The sequence below is a fragment of the Empidonax traillii genome, unplaced genomic scaffold, assembly GCF_003031625.1.
Source record: "Empidonax traillii isolate 1590-97213 ecotype Southwest subspecies unplaced genomic scaffold, ASM303162v1 scaffold3:size4013460, whole genome shotgun sequence".
Taxonomy (NCBI): Eukaryota; Metazoa; Chordata; class Aves; order Passeriformes; family Tyrannidae; genus Empidonax; species Empidonax traillii.
The window spans coordinates 1499549-1516528 of NW_020955196.1; the positions used below are offsets into that span (position 1 = coordinate 1499549).

At 41.8% G+C, this 16980-nt stretch overlaps 1 protein-coding gene across 5 annotated transcripts in view; it reads left to right on the forward strand.

Annotated features, from left to right (window-relative positions):
• LOC114069919 (A-kinase anchor protein 2-like) overlaps positions 1-16980 on the forward strand; it is a 157130-nt gene that overhangs the window by 54145 nt on the left and 86005 nt on the right. The window contains exon 1 of one of the 5 annotated variants that reach the window (XM_027907317.1): positions 7485-7559. The exons of 3 other annotated variants lie outside the window; for them this stretch is intronic. The gene's annotated coding sequence lies outside the window, so the exon portion shown is untranslated. Of the gene's footprint in view, positions 1-7484; positions 7560-8339; positions 8360-16980 lie in introns of those variants that run through there. One more of the 5 variants, XM_027907400.1, reaches the window with a different exon arrangement.

Consider the following 16980-nt stretch of genomic DNA (forward strand, 5'->3'; position numbering starts at 1 on the left):
GAATTTAACACCATTGCAACAGTGCTGGAAGGAACAAGCATCCAGCCCTGAGTATAAGGAAGGCTTGGTAGAATGTGTTGAGAAGGCAGCGTAACTGCTTAAGATTTGTACTTCAATGTGCAAAACTCAGAAGACTGAAAGGTATCGAGAATTTGCAGGACCATTCATTAAGGCTGTAGCAACATAAAGGTGAAAATGTTAGGAATATGGCAAGAGGATCCTGCTGTTCTACGTAGTAGGGATATCAGTCGCTGGGGGCTGATAGGGTCCCCCAACAGGGAAGTAAAAGCAAAGGCAGAAGGATTTCTCTTCTGCATTAGTCAGAGCATATCTGCAGCAAAGCTCCAGGAAAAGATGGCATGATAAATGTGCCTTTCTGCATTTAGTTAGTGTTTGGAACTGGAGCAAGGACTGTATTGGCTTTGCCTGGTAATTGAATGTACAGAATTTAAGAAAACTGACTTGTTTCTGAGGCTGCTACTTGGGAGCTGAAAACATCTTGAACATTTCAATATGAGTAGGTAAAGTTTAAATGGTATTATTTTTAATAGTTACAGAAGTAGTATTAGTTGTCAGATTTTGATTCTCTGTTTTCTTTCCTGGTATAAAAGTTTTGTGTTACATCTTTTTTTGCTCATCACACTTTCTTGCCCCAGACCCTGCCAGTTCCTCAGGTCTTTCAAATTCCATCTGTCTCTCCATATATTCATTATGAGGGTCTTTTTTGCTGGGACTGCAACCTATTTTAATGTAGCCTTCTTTCCTAGTTTCTACTTTCTACATAAATCCATGCAGGTATTTCAAAAACACAGCTTTCACTCTTTCTCTACAACTAGATCTCTTCACAAGATCCACAAAGGCCTCTTGAAAGCCTCAGATTCCCTCCTTATTTTGTCTCTGCTGCAAGTCCCAGATTTCCACCCAGCTTACTTTTTCCTAATTGTTCTCATTTGCTGCCACTTTTACTTCAGCCTACTCTCCTGTGTTGCCCAGAGTTGCTTATCTCCTTATCTGACTCTTCATCGTGGGGTGACTTTGGACCCAGTTTTTCCTGCAAGGGAAAATGTCTCTGCACCTTAACACTTACTATTGCTTGCATTTTGTTAACATCATGGGACAGATCAGAAATCATTATGTTGAATGAGATAACCTTACTAAAGGAAAGCCTATTTCTAGCTGAGGTCTCAGCAAACACTTCAGAACCGTCTAAGTGCTATGGTATATAAAAAAAAATCCAGTTCTTTCTTCCATCACAATTTTGATGATTAATGGCAACAAAGTATTTCTGTGTTAGTTTTGCTTGAACAACTGGAATTTATGGTTATCTTTATAACTCAGTCCTTGCAAATATTACAAAGTTGAATACTCAGTGAAATACACTGAGGTTTTGTGTTTATGTGTGGATACTTAAACATTTCTGGACTGTACATTTTGTGAATCAGCTGCACAAACAATTTGACTAACTCTACAGGACTTTCATTTAACTATAGAGCCTAATGTATTTAAGCTGTTGCAGGACAACAGTGCTTTCTTTTCTGCAGACAACTTTATTCTTTGTCTTGTCATTTTTATTGTTCCAGTAGTAGTGAATAAAACCCTGCATCTGTTCCTCAGGAAGGACTTAATCCAAAGCTCATTGAATGCATTGGAAGAGTCTCCACTGGGCTTCGGATCAAGCTTTTTAGTTCACAGACAAATGCTCTTTGTGAGAATATGCTATTCAAGTATTGTACAGAAGAGTTACAGAGGTTCCCTATTTCTAATATAATGACTGCTCTTTAAATCTTTTTTGCTATGCCTGTTCAGTTGGAGGAACAATATGCAACTGTACATAATTGTTGAAGTACTGTAGTCTGTGATTATCTTGCCCCAGCAGTTGATATAAATGTTGAATATGCAGTGCTGTGGTAACAAGTAGTACTATATTTATATGGCTCTTCCTATGTACATAGTAATTCAAAAAATATCTAGAGATATACTTCCTGCCCCTGAGGAAGATCAGGCTCAATCAGGCAAGCTGGACATTGGCAAACCATCTCTCAGGACTGCCTTATGTTGATGTTACTGATGACTTGAAAGAGGGGTTTGTAGAATAAAAGAGGGATTCTACTGAATGGGGTTTTTTTCCCTCCACTTAGGAAAAGGAGCAGACTGAAAGGAGTCACAAAGCCCACAACAGAGGAAAGAAACAGGGGCTATTGTAGAAGAGGGTACAAAGAGACAAAGATAAGGCAGGAATAATCAAAGCAGAAACATTAGCTGGAATAAGACTGTAAAGAACTTTAAGTGAAACCTTACAGCTCCAGATTTGCAATGACTGCAGTTTCCAGAAGGAAGGAGAGTCATGAGTCAGTTCTGCAGTGGTACCCTGCATGTTGCGATAAAACAGATTTTTTTTTTCCTTACCATATCACAGGTACTGAATACTTCTTTGAATTTCTTGTGAAGGGGCACTAATAGTTTGTATGAATCAAAGATAACGTGATGCCAGTGAAACTTGGCTGGTTTTGCAATTGCAGAACATAGTAACTTCTTAATGTGTGTGTAGATTACACAGTTACTACTGGGTATTACTCCTGTGAGAGAATTGCTTGCAGTAAAATACACTACACTGTGTGGTAAGTCCTGGCAGGGCTACGCACATAGTTTGTAAGCCAATGATGACTAAAACAGCTTATGGAGGGAGTACTAAAACATGACTCACTCAAGGAGTCACATTAAGTCAATGAGATTACTCATGTAGCTAGTTGCTGATAGAGATCTTGCCAAGGTATTCTACCACATAATAAATGTGTGTAAATGTGCCTGTTAGTCAGGTGAATAGCTTCAGAAAATAATTTTAAAGTTCATACTGTGTATGAACTGTGCATACTATCACAGCTGAAGTCCTATTATGTTCTGCAAACTTCCACTAACAGGCAGTCCCTGTCCTAAAATTCATCAACTCATACAGATAAATAAAGGAAAGTGACTTGCCTTCACTCGCATCACGAGTCAACAGCAACACCAGGAATAGAACAGGGATCTCTGGTCAGTTCTCTACCATCAGCTCCCTGCCTCTGTAATTCGCAACATTTAATCACTGCACTGAATACAAAGCATTTATGAATGTGACCTCCAAACTTCCTACAGCTCCTCTGCTAACTGACTGATGGATCTCTGCATTTATTAGCTTTATAAATGCACAGAGAATACACTGAAGTACCATTTTCATCTCACACAGATTATTACAAGCTGGTGCTTTCCCTCATCCAGCTCATCTGCATGTTATTCTGCAGTCAGATAAATGGCCAGAACCACAAGAAAATTAATCTAATCACAAAATTTCTGACAGCCTTCTAACACACTTAAAAATCTGCATCCCAAGCAAAACTCATTTTTCATATTCAGTAAATTCGGTGTGGAGGCTACCATATCAGGCATCACCTTTCAGGACTGCATTTCATTTTATAAATGATATAGAAGTGCCTGGCATATTCAGCATCATTATCACCATATTTTCTTTCCCTTCTTTATTCTGCATTGCTCTCAGCATCTTTGGGAGTTCACAGACAACAAGAATAGTGTGCTGGGCTGTAAAACAGCAACCTGAAAGAATTTTTAATAGGAAGAGGTATCCCCTTTGAATTATTCTCCGTTTGAAAGTTCACTGCATAACAATAAAAAAATCTGCCTCACTGTAACAAGGCTCCCACATACTGACAAGCTCCCAAAGCAAAGACTCTGAGTAGCTCCTGTCTCCTGGATAAAACAGGAGCAGCAGATATGGACACAGCTTTGCTTTTTTCTCTCCCTATTTCTCTCTCCTCTCCTCTCCTCTCCTCCAAACATCTTTGTCTTTCATTTCCTTCTCATTATCTCCCCATCCTGAGCCGCCCTGTGTCTCTTCCCCTTCCTAACTCCAGGCACTCTTTGTTGGCAATGCTTCTGTCCTCTTTCTGCCCATGGAAGTGCACACATCTGTACAGAGGCAGATTGTAAACTAGGTCAGCTTATATGGCAGAGATAAAAAGAGTAGAAATAAGAGCCTTTTTGTATAATAACAGGGTCTCACATAAGCACGTGGCCCAGTTTTCAGAGATATTGAGCGTCTGCCGTTACCATTGACTTCAGTCTCATGTCCACAGGCTCAAAAGTATAAAAACATCCTCAGTTTTGCAGTCCCCTGCAAGCAGAAGTTCAGATATGCAATCGCATTTCCTTGAGGTTTTCTGAGACGTCACACTAATCTCAGGATCTGTTTTTGTCAATTTTTCCTACATGTTCAGCATAGTCTCGGGATGTAAATTGGTCAGTCACTGGAGGAGAAATGATGTAATACCTGGGATAATACCTCTTCAGTTCACAGGCACACAAAGCAGGCCTGAAATAGAATGAACGGGTGAGGAACTGTCATTTGAGTTTAAAAATAACCATTTTTCTTGACAAATATTGGGTTAATGCAGCTATTTTTATACTCTTCCTCCTTTCAGAGTTTTTAGGACAATACCAACTAATCTTGCAATTCATTATTTAGGTAAAGGTATTTTAACTTCACAGTAAAAATAAGGGAAGGCTATACTCTGGCAAAGATAAGTCCTCCTTCCCCCTACCTGAAGCTCTCTGCACTGCTGTAAAAAAATTACAGAGCATTAACAAAAACTTTTATCCATAATTCTCTTCTGCTGTTGTAAACATTGAAAATAGATATTAAAAGCAATGGGCAAACTCACTAAAATATATAGAGGGAATTCACATTTGATTTCCTCTCTGGTATATTAGACTTGTGCTACCTCATCAAAACTAAGTACATGCATCCCTCTCATATGGAAAAGAAAAAAAGTTCAAAGAGTATCAGTCTCATTTGTGATATTGCTTTATCTAACGGAAGAAAATCTGTGCCACTGAACTGTCACACAATTCAGTCCAATCCTGTATGAGGCCAGTAAGCAGGAAAAGGACAGAAGGTAATTGTTGGAACAAAAAGACAGAGGGGTGCGAACCCAAGAAAAGGAGCTCTAAAATTCCCCCTTTGGCAGTATATTGTTTGTTGCTATGAGCACCAGAGATTTTTCTCCACAGTCCTGTTTTGCCAGTCTCCAAAACTTCAGGCCTTTAGACAGCATGAGACTGGACTATGCTTATTTTATGATTCTGAGGCCTGGAGAAGAGCTTTTTCAATGGTTCTGAAGACTTATTTCTCTCTTTCCTTCTGATAACTGGCTTATTTTATTTCTAGCAGCTGAAGTTTCCAAAAACCAAACATACATGGTCAGACCTGTGAAACATACAAAAGGGATGCTACCTCCCATATTCCTCTTCCTCTCTCTCCTCCACAGCCCCATATTGCTATTTGGATGGCATACCTGTCTTGTGGGGGAACAGACTCCTACAGCTGCAGGGCAGGGCACGAGCAGTGATGCATGTCCATGCAGAGGTGCAGCTTTCCTTTGCTGCACCTTTCCTACCTGCTCTCTGCAAACAGGCTGAACGGGGATGTACTGTGGTTCTAGCATGTGTCCTGCACTGTGTCCTGTACCGTATCCTAGAAGGACAAAAGGTAGCAGTCCTGTCTGTGGGCAGTCTGAACTGCAGACATTCCTGGGAACATTCCTAGATGGTGCAGCTAAAACACCTCTGTTCAGAACTAGTCTCCCTTCCTCCTTCCTCTGCCCCATGCTCGTGGCAGGTAAAAAATGTGCCTTAAAAAAAGCGCATCCTTGATTCAGAGAATTTAGAAAAAAATATCAGAGAAAACAGATGGTTGCCAATAGGCAGAATGGCACAGTTCCCTGTGTCAAAGACCTTGGTGGAGTTTTATCTGTACCATACTCTAGAGTGCTTTCAGACACATGTATTTGCAAAGAGGGTCCTGGTCACATCTGGTTGCTTGTTAGGATAACTTCTTACTTACACTAATAGCACCAGCTTACAGGTCTGCAGTCATCTATGTATGCCTCAGTTTCCTTATGCTGTTAGGTTTTATTGTATAACTTTTTCACTATCACAGCATTCAGGTAGCAATGTGCCTCTGTGTGAGCATCTGTGTGAGCATCATCTCACCAGAGAATGCAGTAGCTGAATTATCAATAGCAGCATGTAACACCCCATTGGCACCTGAAGAATGGAGGATATAAAATCTCATATATATATATATATATATATATATATATATATATATATATATATATATATGAGATATAAAACTTCAATACAGAATGTGGAGAGCTACAGATTTGCAAACCTCATTACTGTACTGTCCAAATACAGATACTAATTGGGTTAGACCTAAAGGACACCTGGATTTACGCAATCTATCTGAGAAGGGTCAACATTGCTTCTGTAAAGTCCTCCCTTAAACAAACCTCTTGGAGGTCTCTGAAAGGGTCAACAAAAATGTGGATAAGGGTGATCTAATTTCCATATCAGACCAGTTTTCTAAAGGATTCTTGACAAAGGCTTTTAAGGAGACTAAGCAGTAACAACAAGAGGGAAAGCCCTGGTATAGCTCAGTAATTGCTTAGAAGATAAAATTCAAATCACCAGTTCTCACAATGGAGGGAGGTGCTGGATAGTTCTGCAAGGGTCAGTGCTGCAAGGTGTGCTGTTCAATGTTCTTATACCTTACCTGGGAATGGAGTCAAATATCAAAGTTCATCAGTGGTAGTCATTTATCAGGACTAAGAGGAAAGATTGTGAAGAACTACATATGGGCACTACGAAACTGAATGGGCACTATAAGAAATACAGTATAGGCAAATGTGAAATAACGCACATGGAGAAACAAGTCATTAAAAATGGCTGGCTCTGAGCTGGCATGAGTAAATTCTCAGGATGATGACAGAAACATCCAGCTCCTGTGCTCTAAAGTTCCCCATAAAATGTTGTCAAGAAAAAACATCATTGTGCCACTGTATGAATCCATGGTTTGCTCACATCTTAAGGACAGTGTATTTCTTCAACTCAAGACCTAGTAGATCAGGAGCGTGCTCAATAGGGCACCGAGGGTGACAGGAGGTACAGAGCAGTCTACGGACAAAGGCCCCCACGAGCAACCTACAGCTCTTCAGCCAGGAAAAGTAATGATGCAAAATGGTTACAGTGGAGGTCTGGAAACTGATGAGAAGAGAGGGTTAGCTGTTCCTCATCTTCAGCAGAGGAGCTGAGAAGATAATTAAGTTCGTTTGAAACCAAAAATAAAAAGCAGAGCTCCTTCACAGGAAGGATGGCAATGAGAATCCTTGCAAGTATATCTGGGTTCAAGGGGACATTGAAGAAGCCCACGGCAGCTCCACTACCTATTAAAAAAAAAAAAAATGCCGTCAAACCACATCAATAAGGAGATGGAAGGGGGGAAGGGAAGGGGGAATGTCAAGCCAAAATCAAACAAAAAAACCCCCACTCCGAAACTCGCGGTTTGGAAACCCCCGGAGCTGCCGGAGTCGTGGAGCTCCCGCCCCGCGCACTCTCCGGAGGCCGCGTTCCTCGCTTCCCGCCGGGGCTCGGCCCCCCCGGGCTCGGCTCCCTCCCCTCCCCTCCCGCCGCGGGCATCCGTAACAGGAGAGGACTGGAGCCGCAGGGTAACCCGAGCGCGGCGTGCGGGGGGCACGGGGGCGGCCGCGGAGCCCCCACGGGGAGCGCATCGCCCCGCGGGACGGGACGGGCGGGACGAGGCAGCGCGGACGGGACGCGACGAGGCGGGGCGGGACGAGGCGGGCGGCGGCTTTGCCCCCCTCTTTTTGGCGTCGGCGAAGGGGGCGGGCGGGGAGGGAAGGGGGGGAGGAGGAAGAGGAGGAGGAAGAGGAGGAGGAGGAAGGGGGACCCGACGTGCCGGGGCTGCGCGCGGTGGCAGCGCGCGCTGCGAGCGGGAGGAGCGGGAGCGATTTGGATAGGTACCTCCGTGCGCCCGGGATGCGCGTGTCTGCGCGGCCGTCTGTCTGCCTGCCTGCCTGTGTGTCCTGTGAGTCTGTGTGTCTGTGTGTGTGTGCGAGCGCGGCTCCGAGTGCCGAGGGAAGGGAGGCGACGGTGGCTGCGGCTCTGGCAAGTTGGCCCTCGGCGGGTTGGGGGCGGGAGAGGGGAGAGGGGAGGGCAGGCAAAGCGAGGCCCGGGGTGGGGGGGCTGTTGTCAGAGATGCCATGAGGGGCAGGGGAAAGGCAAGGAGGGAAGATGGAAACGCGGGGAAGGGGGAGAGGAGGAGAGGAAGAGAGAATGCAGATGCGCGGAGGGGAAGGGTAGAGCCAGGAGGGAAGAGAGGATGCTGGAGGGGGAAATTCCTGCCCTTGGCACTGCCAGCCCCGCGGCCGAGGGAGCCCCCGCGTGTGCACACCCCCCTGGCGCGGGAGGAGCCACCGGGAGGTGCTGGACGGAGCGGAGGGGCCAGGTTCGGAGAGCCGGGTCTGTGCGGGCATCCCCGCGGTGTCCGCAGGTGGAGGGGCGGCTCTGGCCCTGCCGGGGCTGGAGGGGTCCGTGCCGCCCTCCCGGGGGGCGGCTGCTGAGCGCGAGAGGCGGCCAGGCTGGGAGGATGGAGGGGTGGCGTGGAGGGGATTCGGCAGGATCCTGAGACCTGTGACGTAATTATTTTTTAATCAGTATGTTGGTTTTTTCTCATGGCCGTCTCAATTTTTCCTGGACTCCCCCTTTTTGAACCGAAAATCCCCCGTATCTTTGTTTCAAGTATTTCTGTTTTTAAATTCCTCAATAACAGCAGTGCATGAGTTTAAAATATTTTCTTTTTTATTGGACCTCTGCTTAGGGCCATTGCAGTGGTCCTTCAAAACTTCTCAAACATGGGTGTCTCTTCCGAAAAAGTTACTGAAATTATTACTGAGGTGGGCAGGAAAGCAGCTATTGTGGGTATCAGTGTCTGAGTTTATGGTAACATTAATCATTAGACATAAAGAGCAGTCATCATACTGAAGTTTGGTTTTTATCTTAAGATGAATTGCCTGTCAGCTCCTAGAAGATGTACATTAGGGCAGAAAGTACCAGCCTAATGTTAGAAGAGATAGGGCATGTTCCCTGGTTGTGATTTTACCAATGGAATAAACATGTTGTTTTATTATGAGCAGTGATTAACAGTTTAATGTTGTAATGATATTCTCTGATTCTAGCATTGTCTCATAGCTCTGGTATGTCAATTTGTATTCATGCTGTGTAAGTGTTTTGCAGAGGTTTTGCCTATCTGGCAGGGATTTATTTAACTTTCACAATTACGTTTTCTGGTCTCAGCAGCCTCAGGAACCCAAAGAAGGTGTATATATATACATCAGTATCTGTTGCAGTGCATGACTTCTTTTTTCCCTTAAAAATGCAAGTTATTTAATGTATTTTAAGTCATAGCTTTTATATCTCTGCTCACAGCAGAGGGTTGAAGTTGTAGATGAAATTGTGTTCATTGAAATATATTCATTGTAAGTATTTCTGACAGTCAATATTGAGTGGTTTTTATCGATTTATCTTCATTTTACATCTGAATACCAGTCCATTTGTAGCCCTGCCACGGCCTCTGCCAAAGTGAATTTTCACAAATTTAAAATCTGACATACATATATTACCTTTAGACAACTGATACATTGGGTTATTGCGTTAGTTTTCGAGTAGCTGTCCAAAAAGTACAGGTCCCAGGTGAGCTCTTAAGTAAATTAAGCCATATTTATAGATATCTTACAACAGTGCCAGGAAGACGTAGCTTTTGTAGCAACAAATGGTTATTTCCCTTCCCAGTGGATGTGCAGCTTCTGTATAAAGGGATGTGTGCAATCCTTTTAAATTACTCAAAACTCCTGTTGACTTCAGCCACAGTTTTGACTAAGTAAAGAATACAGGATTTTATGATTTACAACATGAAAAGTACATACAGCAGAATCCCAAGCAGTTTGGTATATACTTGTGATCATAAGTTAGTTCATGCCTGGTTTGTGTTGTCTAAACTGCAAAATTCACTTTTGCTACTGGAAACACCTGCTGATTTAGCAACTGCTATTGATACTCCATTGATAGCAAGGCGAGAAGAGCTACATAATGCAACATCTAGAACCATCCCTATTATTACTATTCACAGTGTGATTTTTCTCTTGTTGATGTGCTGCTGTACTGATTCTCGGGCAGTTCTGACTTCAACTGACCAGTCATTACTACATTTAAAGTTGTGGGATAAAGAGGGTTGTTTAAACTGCCAAAATGGTATCTGTCTTCCCCTCACTCCCTTTAAAAAACGGAGTTTTGGTAGTTGTCTGTCCTAGCAATCTCTGCTGAAGGGACCACATCTTGGTTCACATGTGCATCCTCTTTCCTGGATGTCTAAAGTCTATCTTAAATTCTGTGTTACTTTTCATACAACTTCTCATTACCTGCCTCCTGTTTTTAGGCTGATGGTTTGTGTTTGTTTCAGTGCCAAAACTTAATGAAGCTTCCCTAGGAAATTCTGGACTCCTAGTTAATTGAGGAAAAGTCCTTTCTAGTGCTCCTACTCACTAGAAGAAATTCATTGAAGTTGATATGGATGGGGGGGAAAAAATGGACTGTTTATTTATGATGATGCTGGCTTACCTGAGTATTGAATTTGTCCTGTAGGGGATGTTCTTTAATTGACTGCTGATCTAGACCAGTAGAGTACAGTTCTATAAAATCAAGTTTAATTTTCAAATATAGTAGCAGCACTGAATGAATGCCAGCAAATGCAGTTATATCTATAATTTAGGTAGTTTTCTTTGAGCCATATGCCAAAAGGTGCTCATTTTCTTCTGCCATGTCCAAACTTTTAAATTATGTCTGCTTAACTAATAGTAAGACTTTGGCTTGCATTGCTCCAGTACATAAGTATTCCGAATCAGTTTTATCCTTGAGAAGCATAAATATTAATTACTTATGGCAAGATGAATATAGTTGAGCAAGGTCCATACTCTGTGAACTTTCCTATCTGGGATTCTTCTGCTGCTAAGAATGTATTTCATGGTACAGCTTGATGGAGGAGGACCTGGAGAATGATTCTGTGCTTTGATCTTCTGTGAGGAACCAAACCTTGCAGTCTTCCTCTCTCCTGGGGTAGGTCAATTAGAGGTGATTTCCATCTCAGCCACCTGAAAATGAGATATATATCCAGTTGGAATTGGTAACACTAACTGTTCCTATGTTCCAGGAAATGTAAAAGGTTTTTCTAGGGAGTCAGTCATCTCAGATTGGGAAGATTGTTTATTTTAAAGCAACATAATGATAACCAGCAGTCTAGATGTTGACTAAGATGGCATCTCAAAGGCTTCCGATATTGTTTTCTGTGATCAAGTTAGAGTCATGGTAAATCAGCATTGAAATGTGTACAAAGCTTTAAAAAAATACACATTGCTCACAGTAATTTCAGGAGACCATAAATGTATCTCACTCCATCCTGAAAAATAAGTCTAAATCCTCAGTGCAGAAGTTTTCCACCTGTAAAAGAGACCTCTTGTTTCTTCTTTTTTTCTTCTCTACATTGGAAGATCCTTAGGACTTTTTTACAATTTTTGCTTAAAAACGGTGTGTTGAAACTGTGATTTCAGCTGCTACTGGAAGCTTGTTTCCCAAATAATCACATTCACAGTACTTGGTTGTTCTGGTATTATGACAAAACGAACAAAATAGAGAATGCATTTTTCATACTAAAATTCTGGGTTATCAACACAAATTGTGGGCTTATTGTTTTGTGATGAACAATTTTCAGTAATCCGTTACAACTGTAAATCTTCAGTAATCCATTACAACTGTAAATCATACCATCCTTAACTTTAGAAGAAGATCATTTGATTAAAGTTTATACTTAATGAGAGTTCAGAGTTCAGTTTTTGTTTATTTGATGTCAGTAAGATGCTGGATTTACAGGAGAAAGCAGAAGTGTATCTGTAGAGTGATTCCTCAGAAATGTTGTTAAAATACTTAAGTGTAAGAAGACTCAAGTATTACATTGCTTAGTGTGAGACACAGATGCAATGTGCTGCAAAAGTTATAGTTTTAATACTGCATTTAAAAAGGATCAGATTCCCCTCAAAACATATATACATCTTTAGAAAGGTTACGAATATTGCTTTAAAAGACCTGCACAAGTGCTGGGGAAAACCTTAGTATGTGCTACTGAATCAGAAAAGTACATCCTGTTCATTTTGGGATTTTCTTTCCAATTTTGTTTAATTGACTAAACAGATGAACCATGATCTGGGGGGAAAGGATGCTTCTAAAGATCTGGATTCCCCCCCCCCCCAAATCTATTGATTCCACTGATTTCTTTTGTGGCTCTGTGGCTCATAATTTTCCTATTCTCCTGTTTTTCTGGTGTTAAAAAGGAAAAAGAGCAGAGAATTGAGAATTTCCAGTGTATAAATTGCTTAATTCACATCATTGTATATACTTTGGAAGGGAAGGGTGTTCCTCGTTTTACCAGCATTATTCTACATTTTTTGTGTTGCTTTATATAACATCTGTTCATATAAATTATACATGAATCAGGAAAACTTTTTAAGGGTATCGTGGGTGCAGGGAAACGTGGCTTATATCCATCTCTTTTATTCCCTCTCTATCAACTAACCTGTACCACTTCAATAAAACAGCGCGAAAAACTCTTTTACTGTGATAATTGCCAAGTATCTTGAAACTGGTGATACATTAGGATTGGACTGTCTTAAACACAGACACATGTGCACACACACGAACACAGACAGAGAGACACACACACACATACACACACATGCCAAAACAAAAAAGGAAACAAAACCAAGAAAGCAAACAAATAAACACCACCAAAATCACAAACCCCACTGCTTCAATCACTGAGTAACTAAGTATGACTGTTGACTGGGCTTGGGTGCAAATGCAGATGCGCGTGAGGACATATGCAGCTTCCTTCCTAACAGTTCTTCTCAGGAACTGATGCTTGACATCAGACATATTATTTTTTAACCATTAAATCCAACAGTTGTCTGGAACAGGGACGCCAGCATTGTTTGAGTTGAGCTTAACAGCAGCCATTTTTTTCCCCAGCACTCCAGGGAAAAATAATAGCTCCATCTGTATACATGGTTGGAGTGCCCTATTTTTGTGTCTCGTTAAATGTGGGGCAAGTTTAGTAGTGCCAGTTGAGAATAATTCCCTAATAGGACTGTTAATACACAACACAGATCCACCCAACTTTGGAAAAGCTTCACTTTTTTTTTTTTTTTTTTTTAATTTAATCTTCTTGGGCAGGCTTCAGGAAAATGACAGACCAGAAATAGGAACCCGCTGAAATGTACACCTGTATTAGCATCCTGCACCACACTCAACTGGCATATTAATTAAATCAGTATAAATCTATTAATAAAGTTTGCAGATTTCACACAAGTAAAGAAGAAAAAAATATTTTTGTTAATGTCGGTGAGATTTAACCAGCAGTTTTTGTACAGATCTTTTGCCTCTCTAAGTTTGTTCTATTAGGAATGTATTGCAGTGCTCCTGTAGCTTTGTTAGAAAGACAATGTGAAGCCAATCTCAAATCTTTAAATGTTATTCTATCAACTTTCCTCAGAAATAGGTCATTTATTTCCAATTTTAGAGTTCCCTATTAACTGCTACCCTGCCCCAGGAGTGAACGCAAGAAGAGGTTTTTGCTGGCAATGCTCTTGAGAACCCACAGGTTGATATAGGAACTACTATCAATAAACCCACAGAGTCACTTAACCTGATTTTAAAATAATTAAAGTACATGCAAGGTGAACAGACTGTTGTGGTTTGTGTCGTGGTTTGTGCCGTGGTTTGATGTTCCCGCTGTCCCTGTGTTTTCAAGATGTGACTGAGTGGCACAGCTTGCTCTCACTGAAGAGAGAGAGACTGCGGCCAAAGTATCCAAGGAGGTCTGGAGGACCAGGTGTGTGAGGAGGGTGTACAACCACAAGAGTTCAAACACATTCAGGTCTCATCACCGGCTTGTTTCAGTTGTTCACCGTGAGTGGCTGGGACAGAGGCGCAACAGGGCATGTTCCCAGCAGCATTGTTCTGGCATGGATTGGCTGAGCTTGGCAGAGCAGTGAGACTGATCCAGTCCTTCACTGTTCCTTGCTCCTGCTGCTGGTGGCGATTATTGAAAAGGAACCCAAGTTGTAGTCTGACTTTTCCCTTTATCTGAATATTTTCAGTATTTTCATAGATTCATTTAGGTTGGAAAAGATCACCGATTGTAAAACTATTTATGGCAATTCTATATTTTTCTGTGAACACACTGGTTCAGCATATCACTGGAAATGGGCTTAGTCAAACCTACTTTTAATTTAGTCAGATCTAAAAAGTAGCACAGAAGAACCTGCTGTTGTTACATATGATAGGTGCCTCAGCCTGTCCTGCATCCATTTAATGTTCCCAGTTTCTGTGATGCTTTCCATCACTATCTTTGGCCTGCTTATAACCTTTACTTTCGCTTATACTCTTCTGGTTCAATTCCTGACTTTGTTTAATTTAAAAATGTCAAACAGAGACATATTAGCTTCCTTTACATATCTTCTTGCCAATGAAAGCTTGTTCTTCCTCGCTGATTCTCAAGTCCATCTGAGTCTCCTCTGAATAGCTGGTGAACAGCAGCTCTGAGGAAGCAGAGCATCAGCCAGACTTTGGAATTTGGAGTTCTTTGATATTTGGATTCTTCCACCTCAAATGGTTTTAAAAAAGGAGCCAGCATAGACTGAAGAAGTGCCCATTCAGTTTCCAAAAATGACACCTTTTTTAACAGCGTTTTTGATGGGCGCTCTCAACACCCCTATCCTGTTGCCTCTTTGGCTTTCTGGAGTGATATATTTGTAAGGCCCAGGTTTATGTTCATTGTAATATATAAAATGTGTTTATCAACTTGGTTAATGAGGACAGAAGTGGCATAGTACAACAGCTCAGAAAGCATATTGACAGATTTCTAGGGAATAGTTCTCACTTTAAATTAAAAATACCTTTTAATTAGTTGACTTTTTTGACCAAGATATATTTTAAGCACTTAAACTTCTCGAAAAATCATTTTCCATCTAATTAATTTAGAGATAGCAGTGGGGAGCTCAGGTAATTTTGAAATTTCTAGGAGCATCAGCCTTGGGGGAAAAAAACACTTTTGGAATTTTCACTGGAAAGTGGAAAACTGGCATATTTATATAGGCCTGGAGGCAGTTTGTGCACTATTAGCACATAAGCACGACTCCCCAGAATTTAGCATTGAGTGGCAGTTAATTGCACAGAGTTTTTGTTGATTTCTTGGGGCTGGGTTGCTGCTGATCAGCATCAGAGTTGGATCCCAAATAGTATTTAGTGATTGAGCCAAACTAAACCAGTCTTTCAGAATCAGCTGTGCTGAATTAGTGTTTCTTGTAAGGGCATTTCTTGCTCATGTCTTTTTGTCAGATGTCATCAAATGCCTTATGCGGTGAATAAAAAGTTTTTAGGCCACTCTGCTTATCATTCATTCCCCAGGCCTCTCCATTATTCAGGGGTTTCATCTGTGTAGCTGCAACAGTTCAACAGCAGAATTGCTTTATTCTTCTCTGCTTCTTGTGAGATATGTGGGAAACTCAGAAGTTCAGCTCTCAGGCATGTCTTGCCTACTGTTCTTGTTGACTCTGGCAAGTCATTGTATCCTGCTGGCCTGGGTAAAGGACGTGACTTTGCTGTGACCAGTTGGAGAGGGTTTTGTTAAACCATCTCCCGCTGGAAACGTGTTTTCTTTATGGAAGAAAAGGATGATAGGACTGTTTTCTTACGTGCACCAAGACTCTGTATTATCCAAGCTTTTTGAAGGGAAATCAGGCCAACACCCAGAGTTCTTGGCAAATGTGAACAGTCAAAAAAGGGACTTTCTAAAGAGACACTCCAAGGGGATATTACCAACTGGTCACCAGCTCCCTGTGGTGTAGGTGCGTGGGGGCAGAGGAGCATGTACATGGTATTTTTTAGGCATTCCTCTTCCCATGCCTCTGGGACATGTTTCTGTGTAATGAAAAATAAAACTGGGATTCTGCAAGTGCAGATGGTTGCACATGTGGGTGTGTCTGTTGTCAGGTTAGGCACTGGTAAGCAACCCAACTTCAAAAAGTAAAAAAAAAAAAAAAAAAGGTCTTGTCACATCAATTCCTCAGTTTCTACTAAAAAATAGTGGGTACTGTAGAAGAAGGAGAGGAGGTGATTTATGCCCGTGTTCATTAAATTGAGAGATAGTGTTTAAAACTGGGGCCAAGTTGCATTGGCCACAAGTATTCATCTGCAGATGCAGTGAATCTGAGGTAATTAAAGGCTAAAGCACACATAAGCCACATATGCCACCTTTCCCTTCATAATAGCTTTGTGGCACATGGGCAGCACTCATGTTGCAGTGCACGATCGCTGGGGAACGGCAGGGTTGGGCTCATGTTGAACCCTCCCTCTCAGTTTTGTGGGAGGCGTTGGTTCTTCAGTGCTCCACTCTGCAAGTGCTGATACTTCTGTGGAAAAAGGTGTGAAACATAGATCAGGGGGCACTGCTCACACTTTTTTTGGGAGGAGGGGTTGTGTCTTCTATATGCAGATGCAACAGCTGGTCCAGACTGGGGAGGAGAGCAGTGAACATCTGAACACCAAAATGTCAACTTACCTCTGTGAGTGCTCTGCCAGCTCTTTGACTATGCATTCTTAGGTGTCCAGGGGCTGTGAGTTTAGTAGGAGTGTACCAGCAGGGCACAGTGGGATGGTAGTATTTTATGAATGGAGACTTACATTCATAGTTAAAAGGCCTGTATGTACATGGGTGCTTTGCCCAACACCCCATTGGTATCAGGAGTCTGTTAAGAGTGCAGCTGTGTTGGGAATTGCGTAATACCATTTAAATCTTCTTTCTAGATGCTGGAATGAATGCTCTATTTCCTTTGGAGACAAAAGGGAGGGGAAGAAAATAAAAACAAGGGACAGGGCTTGCAGTTCCTATTGTGGCAAATACAAGTTTGAGGTAGGATACGTGAATTTTTTAAAGAAGAAAAGGAGTCCCAGTTTCACAGCAGG